The 10,342-nt window shown below is 39.2% G+C and overlaps 1 pseudogene; it reads right to left on the bottom strand.

Annotated features, from left to right (window-relative positions):
- Positions 1–801: 801 nt before the first annotated feature.
- On the bottom strand, positions 802–5,977 carry LOC122925773 (annotated as a pseudogene).
- Between the last annotated feature and the right edge of the window lie 4,365 nt (positions 5,978–10,342).

Here is a 10,342-nt window from a genome sequence, read left to right as displayed (position 1 = left end):
ATCATAAGGCCACTATTATACCAGTGTTACTAATTGTGTTGTACATTGCTTCAAGATGATAGATAGATATAGCAAACACATTTTACATTAGTAATGCAAATTCAAATCATGTTGCTGAAGGCACAATTTCATCAGATTGCCTACTTCAAAGATGTTTCACTGCAAAAAAAATAAAATAGCATTGTTCTATTGAATGCATGTTATTGCTTATAAAATGCATTCAAGTTTTTACTGCAATAATATAGAAATCATAATGCAATTATCTTAGTTGTGTTACTGATTGTATTTTACATTATTGCAAGATAACCGATAGATACAGATGTAGTAGCGCTAGCGATCACTGTTTTCGCATAGCGTTACTAATGAATCGCGACTTCTCCTCTTTCACTATAGCAATACAAAACAAGGCCAGTAGATGGCAGTGTTAAGCTAAACTAAGTAATGAATCAGTAGTATCAGTATCTGTAGTAACTGGATGTGAAAGTTCGGAACCTCTCCTGTCCTGCCGTCTCCCATATTTGAAGGTTTATTGTTTTCCCGTCTAATTTATAGTCCAGGTTTTTTTTTTCTGGAAAGTATTAGCTGTTACTAGCCGCCAATATACAATGTATGCAAAACAAAGAAACACGCCGTTGTTCAAATCTTAAATATTTAACCTGCTATGATATAGACATATAGAAAATGCTTCGAATTTATTTTTAGACTTGCTGCAGATTTCACCAATTGTGCTTGACGTGTCTGCATCACCTTGAAATAAAACCGTAACTCAACTCAACTATTCCAGAACCTCACATGGTTGGTTTATAATTGTGGCAACTTGTCAACGTGTGTGTTGAACTTGAAGTCTGCAGGGAGCAAGTATGGAGCCCGTGGGTAGATGAGTCTGTAGGACTGTCAGATGATGACATCAGCTACACCTGTTATGTCACCGATTTCTTTCTGCGCTCTCTTTTCAGCAGATGATTGTGAAGCCATTTAAATGGCAGCAGCTGCCATGGATATGGGACTTCTTTTAGGAACCAAGTCCAGCTCCACAACTTTGCGTGCAATGTAAGTAGCTGCCATCTGCACTTGTCTGGTGAGACCCAAGTTTGAACATAACCTGGACATAAAGTCTCCCATCATAATCAAATCCACATTTGTTTCCAGTGCTTTCAAGATCAGCTTAAAACATCTGCCAATTTCTTTCTTGGAGATTCTGGAGACGGTGCAGATTTCTTTGGATGTTCGGGGTACATCTTCTTGTCTACAGGCAATATACAGACATGAAGAAGCTTTGGTGTCCTAACATCTACCCTTCAAGCTTTTCTGTTCATACACTTGTTAAAATAAAATATATGTCCGATCAATAATATTATGGGGGAGTTTTTTTCTGTCTGCCATAGTCGAAATTTCCTTAAAACGCATTTATCATGGCTCTGTCCGAGCTGCACATTGTCCTACGGTTCTGGTATTTAGAATTCCCAAACTCATCAAAACTTGCTGCACCTTTTCCCTTTCCAATAATTGTACTCAGGTCAGAAGGTATACAGTGTATAATGGTAGTAACAAAGTGAATAGGCTTTTGAGATTAAGGGTTAAGCTACATGGTGATCTTGGTTGAGCGGCAACTACTGTATCATGCCAAAGTATGGCAGGGTAGCGGTGCTACATGTAGCAAAGAAATAAAAGGAGTTGCAGCCAACTTGCACGTCTACTTGCACATCTGCTGAGAAAAAAAATCTAGGCGTGTTGTATTTTTTGTAATTCTGCATTTGCTGCACATATGCGAGTCTCACTCTGACCTCATTTATTTCTATTCAATCAGAGCTACAATGTGATCCCGCTGTAATTATTACGCACAGCATAGCAAGACAAAGATCACCATGTAGCCCTAATATTTATCCACTCGTGCGGAACATAAATCCATGTGGAAATGGATATGTAATGCAAATTTTACATCCACAGTGCCGGTGATATAAAGCAAATGGCTTTATATAAAAAAAGGATCAATGACAAAATTTCAAAGGCAGTTGACCCTCAAGGTGGACATATATAACACCTCAAAAAGAGTTCGACCGGTTATTTAATTATATTGTGCAATCAGTAAAACAAGATACAAGCATCTATGCAAAAATATCAATTATTTATTATACAATAATTTAAAATACAGGGTGGGCCATTTATATGGATACACCTTAATAAAATGGGAATGGTTGGTGATATTAACTTCCTGTTTGTGGCACATTAGTATATGTGAGGGGGGAAACTTTTCAAGATGGGTGGTGACCATGGCGGCCATTTTGAAGTCGGCCATTTTGAATCCAACTTTTGTTTTTTCAATAGAAAGAGGGTGATATGACACATCAAACTTATTGGGAATTTCACAAGAAAAACAATGGTGTGCTTGATTTTAATGTAACTTTATTCTTTCATGAGTTATTTACAAGTTTCTGACCACTTATAAAATGTGTTCAATGTGCTGCCCATTGTGTTGGATTGTCAATGCAACCCTCTTCTCCCACTCTTCACACACTGATAGCAACACCACAGGAGAAATGCTAGCACAGGCTTCCAGTATCCGTAGTTTCAGGTGCTGCACATCTCGTATCTTCACAGCATATGCTGTGAAGATACATTTTAGATATACAAACCCTTGCTCTGCACCCAACTATGACAAATCTCAGATAATAAGGTAGCAATATAAATGATCAAGCCTGGTATTGACCATGGAATGAAATTATTCCAATCATAGAGTTTCCTCTTAAATCAATATTGGATCTTTTATTCAGCAATATGCATCTTTGCTGAATATTAACAATATTGACGTAGCACTTTTAACAACTATACATCCGCCAACAGCAGGGAGTTTGCTAAATATCAGGCTGATTAATTTATATGAATATTACACAAAACAAAGTTATACATTACCGACAATACAGATGATGTGCAGGGACTAAGGTACGTCAACTCTGAGGCTACGATCTGGTCATTAGGATCTTTCTCCTGGGTTTTCTTTGTTTCTCTGTGTTTTCTCTTTTTTTTTCTTGTTGTTGGTTGTGGTGGTCCCTTTTACTCACGTGTGTGTGGTTTATGATCCCAAACTTATCAGTTAGGCATACCTTCCTAGCTTGTAGTTTTCCAATCAATGTCGGATAGGCGTGCACATGTGATAAGGCCTGTGATGTCATTGTATTACCCAGAATGCACTTCTGCTACTGTTGTAATGTCACTAGTGATGAGCGGCAGGGGATATATTCAAGTTCGCAATATTTTACAAATATTTTGTAGAATATTCCTCATATATTCATGAATTTCGAGAATTTGAGATTATTTTATTGAATGCGAAAAATCGTCAATGTAAAAATCGCGTAATGCAAATTTGTAACGTGAAATACAAGCGTGGGTCACTTTGGCTACATTTTTCAAACTGCTAGAAGTTTCATGAGTTTCTTCTGAGACTGTAGAAAATGGTTGGCACGGCAGAACATTATATTCGCGATTGCGCTAAACGGCAGTGACTAGAATATTTTTTCGCACTACGTACAACTCCACATTTTAAGTTGTAAGTATTGTTGTGAACTTGACATTGCTTCCTTTTCATTGACTTACAAGCAAGAAGCAGAGAGGAATCATGTGTTCAGATGGAAAAAAAACCCCAAATATTTGATACAACTAAAATATAGCACTATATTCTAAATATTCACGAATTCTCGCAGTGGTGATATTTGCGGGAAAAAAATCGCTATTCGAATATTCGTGCTCAACATTAACTGTCACCTACTCATACTTAGGTGGCACTGTTGTACAGTATAAGCTATTAGCATCATACTATAAAGAGTTAACTACGCAAGTCTGACTTCATCTTGCATTCTATACACATGACCTCTGGAACCTAAATCAAAGCTTCATACTAATTAAGGACAGACTTCTAGGCGCCCCTTGAATGTTATAAAAAACAAAATGGCTACACACCATTATACTTACAAACAATAGAGCTAAGAAATGGGGGTAATTCTCAATAAAAGTGGTACAATAACGACTATAAATGAGTTAATGGAAGCTCTTAGCGCACATATTTGCTCAAACATGTGTCAGGCCCATCTACCAGGCGTCAAGATGGCTTCCGCAGATGGGTCCCTAACACTAAATATACTGCCTCTCTTTGGACTTACTCAAGCCTACAATATTCAGGGCAGTGTAGAGACCAGCTACATACGTACTCTGCTCAGAAGTCCCAGGTAGATGGGCGTGTTCAGTCTAAAAGAGGCGCTACCCTCAATATATACTACAAGAGAATTTAGACTAGAACCTTCAGAATCACAGGTGCATATCCATAAAGCAAACATAATTACAAAAACAAAATGGCTGCACACCATTATACATACAAACAATAGAGCTAAGAAATGGGGGTCATTCTCAATAAAAATTGTACAGCACTGACTATAAATGAGTTAATGGAAGCTCTTAGCGCACATATTTGCTCAAACATGTGTCGGGCCCATCTACCAGGCTTCAAGGTGGCTTCCGCAGATGGGTCCCTAACACTAAATATACTGCCTTTCTTTGGACTTACTCAAGCCTTCAATATTCAGGGCAGTGTAGAGACCAGCTACATACGTGCTCTGCTCAGAAGTCTCAGGTAGATGGGCGTGTTCAGTCTAAAAGAGGCTCTACCCTCAATATATACTACAAGAGAATTTAGACTAGAACCTTCAGAATCACAGGTGCATATCCATGAAGCAAACATAATTACAAAAAACAAAATGACTGCACACTATTATACATACAAACAATAGAGCTAAGAAATGGGGGTCATTCTAAATAAAAGTGGTACAATACCGACTATATTTGTATATTTCTTAGCTCTATTGTTTGTATGTATAATGGTGTGCAGCCATTTTGTTTTTGTAATTATGTTTGCTTCATGGATATGCACCTGTGAAGGTTCTACTCCTAAATTTATATAGAGTTATAGATAATAATATGAATGAACCTTGTTTTCTCGCAGAGATATCTGTGCCTCCTCTGCTACACCAATGGTTAATTGATTGTTAGTAAAAACACCACATCTTTACAGATGCTCATTAACAAAGTCCATACCCAAACTGAATATATATATGATATGAGATACATAAATGTCCTTATTTTATACACTTATGAAAAAGCACAACAAATCCTCCTTCATTACAATATAATCCATTGATATAAAATTGGATTATATTGGAATGTCAAAAAGGTTTTTCATATGGGTTCCTCAAGAACTGGGGTGTTTTTACTTGGTTTGTAGCCAGCCAGTGCTTTGCTAAAGTCTTTCTGAAAACTTGCATCCAACACATCACTTGGATGGTTAGGATCAATACGCTCCTTTAGGAATATAAGTTTTCGGTTAAATTGTCTGTCACTCTCATGAAGATTTATTGAGTGAGTCAATAACTTTGAGTGTAAGTTGGTGGTGACGATAGTGTCCTCCACAACGGAATATAAGTTCGATAAATGTTGCTTTTGATATTTCATCTCTGCATGAATGTCATCAGGTTCTTTTTAGCAAACCGATCTCAAGTTCCAATGTCTTAACAGAGATGGAATTAGCAACTAATACATTGGTGGCAACAACAGCGCCTACTACGCCAAAGATTATGGAAGAAATTAAACACTTTGGTCGTTGACTAGTGGAAAACTGTTCCCTGGTCAGAGTTTTTCTTGTCTGCTCCAGGATCTGTGTAATCTGTTCTTGGGAATAACTGACCTGCATTTGATACCACATCTTTATCTCTGGAGACTGAATCTCAGAAACGTTGAACTGTCTTTCAACGGAGATGTGTGGATCCAAACTGACGTAGATCTGGGATAGAATCCTCTTATTCGTCAAGATGAATGCTGTGGTATTCTGCAACATAATCCCAGATGAAGGGCCGGGTACAGCAATCAGTTCAGCATGGAACTCCTTCCCCAAGACCAGGACGATGTAGATAACAGCAACAATCTTGGATGTCATATTGCGCCTATAATATATTGTTTGACAAATATAAGCACATATATCGTTCCACTTTTCCTTTTATCAACCCTACACTGAAAGAAATCATACTACCATATATTGTCAGGGATCAAACCGGAAGGCTCCAGCGTCCTAGGCTGTAGCCTTGCTCACTAGACCACAGAGCTTCCTGGACAGTTTCTGTTACTTTTTTGAACCACTTTTTTTACCTGAATTTTCCTGCTTTTGGTTTGACCAATCAGATCTGTGTACACCCTATTTAAGGAAGACCATGTCACTTCCTCCCTTGCCAGATTATTGAGCTATCTCAGCCATAGTCTTGCTTCAGCCTCTCAATATTTGTCTGTTAACCTGCTCGTGTACCGAACTCTGCCTCCATCGACTACTCTCCTGCCTCATCCTGAATCCTTGTACCTGCCATCTTGTGTACGGAACTCTGCCTCCATTGACTACTCTCCTGCCTCATCCCCATCCCATGTACTGACCCAGGACTGCCTGACTACTCTCTTGCCTCCCTCATTCTCCGGCACTGATCTACCACGTGAACCTTATCGGGTCCATTAATTCACCACCATTCCTGCATATCAGCATCATTCATCCATTCTCTTTCCGTGCTCCTCTGTTCCTGTGTCACTGCCATTGGACTCCTTCCCCTCTTTGAGTAACCTATACAAGCAATTGCGCAGGTAACCATAACATATATCTTCAATTTGGCATCGTTTTCTTTCTTGAACAGAGCAAGTTCTTGGTTCAGAAGTGAGTTAGGGATAATTAGTTACAGAGGAAAAATACATGAGGATAAGTTAGTACACTCATATGTTTATGCTATACCAATCCTGGGTTTTCTGCCTTTAGCTGAAACCTTGATATCTCTTTACTCTTTATCATCCGCTAAAGCGTCTCCACCTACACTTATCAAGAGCCATCAAACTATTTCAATTTCAGACTCTTTGCTGTCACATCCATAACCTGTTGGAAATAACTATATGACAATATGGTGGCTTGTGATCCCGTGTCAAGTAAACCCCTAATTGGCCCAATAAGTTCATCTTGGAGATAAGCATCAACAAAATATCGGCCTTCAACCTGAAACAAATCACATAAGAAATTAGGATGTTCACTCATCTGACGCTTTTTGAGGATTTGATCCTTTTGCAGAGATGCGACTTCTGGAGAAATCCAGACATTCTTACTGCAGGTGGCAGCAGCCCCCACCTTTGGGGAAAACTGGATTATATCACAGTTTACAGACAGCAGCTCACAGATTGTCACTGAGATGATGGGATCACTCACTGGAGAAGACACATTAGTGCACGAACCAACATGTTTAGACTGCAAAATAGACAACACGTTAGACACCTCCTCTTTTTAGGGTCAGGAACACTGCAAGGCAATATAGAATTAGAAATCACATTAGATTCTTCTACAACCAGTTCGGTAACCTTGAGTTGGCCTGGGCTCTGACCCTGCCCTGACTGCTTTATAGGGCTGAGCTGGGCCCTGCAGACGCCCCTAAAAAAGGCTTAGGTTGTTTTTCCATGGACACCTGGGACATCTTATTAACTATTTTAGTTAATTTAGCTACTTGATCTGCCAACTGATCAAACCGATCATTTGATTTGCGCACAGTTTGGTTTTGTGGTGTACCCTTACTAGAGTAGGAGACTTCTAGGTGAAGTAGAGGGTTCAGGCCTACCTTCCTTCCTATTGTCTGGGCCTGTTATTCCAGCGCTTGTATCCAGGGGGGACCCCTATTGTAATATTGGGGATGGTAGACCTTTTGTCTCCATTATTATCCCCCTCTAACCCGTTGGGGCTATGAGGCTTTGTTTGCTTGGGTCCTACCTGTTGTCACTGGGTTTGTTGGGAAGGTCCTGTAGATGGAGGGTACCTTTGTGGCTGCATTTCAAATCCTAGGTTGGGGTTTATTTTAGCTTCTGCTATGTTTTGTTTTGGGGACCTTTTGTATCACCCGTAGCATAGCACTCACTGAATGTTATACAGGGAAGTTGCAGCCGTCACCAATCTGTCAAAGGGAGCTTTAAGATCAAGATCTCTAGCTAGGCTAAGTTTAATTTGCATAGGCATTGCATCATAAAACAGTTGTTTGAATTCCCAATTGATTCCCAATTTGGGGACTTATACGCTAACCCATAGGCATTTTTAAGGATAGAGAGTGTAAAAGGAAATATTAATTATTGCTATTTTGGGTAAACTCAATAATATCCTTAAATAGGCGTGAGTCATCTAGTGATGACTCCGCTTATTTATACAATAAATATAAAACTCTCTTTGTTGCCTCACTCTACACTGAACTAAACTATGTGCAAATTGCTACTTCTACTACGGCGGCTACAACAAAAGACTATACACTGTATGTTATGAATAAAGAAATATTTATTACACAATGCAAAGTCTATTACGCTATATCTATATATATATTTATATATCAATGGTTATATATATATACAGTCATGTGAAAAAATTAGGACACCCTTTGAAAGCATGTGGTTTTTTGTAACATTTTTAATAAAAGGTTATTTCATCTCCGTTTCAACAATACAGAGAGATTAAAGTAATCCGACTAAACAAAGAAAACTGAAGAAAAGTCTTTTCAAGATCTTCTGTAAATGTCATTCTACAAAAATGCCTATTCTAACTGAGGAAAAAGATAGGACACCCTCACATGTATTCCCTCTTAAATTGGCTCAGATCTCACACAGGTATATCACACCAGGTGCACATAATTAGTAGATCGTTACTCTGCATGTTGAATGAGGCTTGCCCTATTTAAACCTCAGACATTTAGTTTGGTGTGCTCCTGACTGTTGAAGTGAGAGTGAGCACCATGGTGAGAGCAAAAGAGCTGTCAGAGGACTTCAGAAAAAAGATTGTAGCAGCCTATGAGTCTGGGAAGGGATTTAAAAAGATCTCAAAAGATTTTGAAATCAGCCATTCCACTGTCCGGAAGATAGTCTACAAGTGGAGGGCTTTCAAAACAACTGCCAACATGCTCAGGACTGGTCGCCCCAGCAAGTTCACCCCAAGAGCAGACCGCAAGATGCTAAAAGAGGTCTCCAAAAACCCTAAAGTGTCATCTCGAGAACTACAGCAGGCTCTGGCTACTGTTGATGTAGAAGTACATGCCTCTACAATCAGAAAGAGACTGTACAAGTTTAACTTGCATGGGAGGTGTGCAAGGAGGAAACCTTTGCTTTCCAAGAGAAACATCGAGGCCAGACTGACATTTGCCAGAGATAAAGTTGACAAAGACCAGGACTTCTGGAATAATGTTCTTTGGACAGATGAGTCCAAAATTGAATTATTTGGACACAACAGCAGAGGACATGTTTGGCGTAAACCAAACACAGCATTCCAAGAAAAGAACCTCATACCAACTGTGAAGCATGGAGGTGGAAGTGTCATGGTTTGGGGCTGCTTTGCTGCAGCAGGACCTGGTCAGCTCACCATCATAGAATCCATGATGAATTCTACTGTGTATCAGAAGGTGCTTGAAGAACATGTGAGACCATCAGTTAGAAAATTAAAGCTGAAGCGGAACTGGACCATGCAACATGACAATGACCCAAAACATACTAGTAAATCAACCAAAGATTGGCTGAAAAAGAAGAAATGGAGAGTCCTGGAATGGCCAAGTCAAAGTCCAGATTTGAATCCCATTGAGATGCTGTGGGGTGACTTGAAAAGGGCTGTACGTGCAAGAAACCCCTCAAACATCTCACAGCTGAAAAAGTTCTGCATTGAGGAGTGGGGTAAAATTTCCTCAGACCGATTTCGAAGACTGGTAGATGGCTACAAGAACCGTCTCACTGCAGTTATTTCAGCCAAAGGAGGTAACACTCGCTATTAGGGGCAAGGGTGTCCTATCTTTTTCCTCAGTTAGAATAGGCATTTTTGTAGAATGACATTTACAGAAGATCTTGAAAAGACTTTTCTTCAGTTTTCTTTGTTTAGTCGGATTACTTTAATCTCTCTGTATTGTTGAAACGGAGATGAAATAACCTTTTATTAAAAATGTTACAAAAAACCACATGCTTTCAAAGGGTGTCCTAATTTTTTCACATGACTGTATATATATATATGTATATATATATATAGATAGATGCACACACCACAGTACAGTAATGGCACTACAATAAACACCTAGATACACTTCACACAGTACAATATAATACACAATTCCACCCCACTCCCTTACTATACATTACACTCACACACATATAAATGCCAGCAACCCACCCAACCTATCTACTCACTGTCCCTACGGGGTAGTGGTCCTGCAAGGGCTAATGCAGGGTTTGCTGCAGGACAGTGAACAGGATCAGCCCAGCATGGGAATGCTGT

Source organism: Bufo gargarizans, chromosome 2 (genome assembly GCF_014858855.1).
Source record: "Bufo gargarizans isolate SCDJY-AF-19 chromosome 2, ASM1485885v1, whole genome shotgun sequence".
Lineage (NCBI taxonomy): Eukaryota > Metazoa > Chordata > Amphibia > Anura > Bufonidae > Bufo > Bufo gargarizans.
This window is presented reverse-complemented; position numbering and strand designations above follow the sequence as displayed.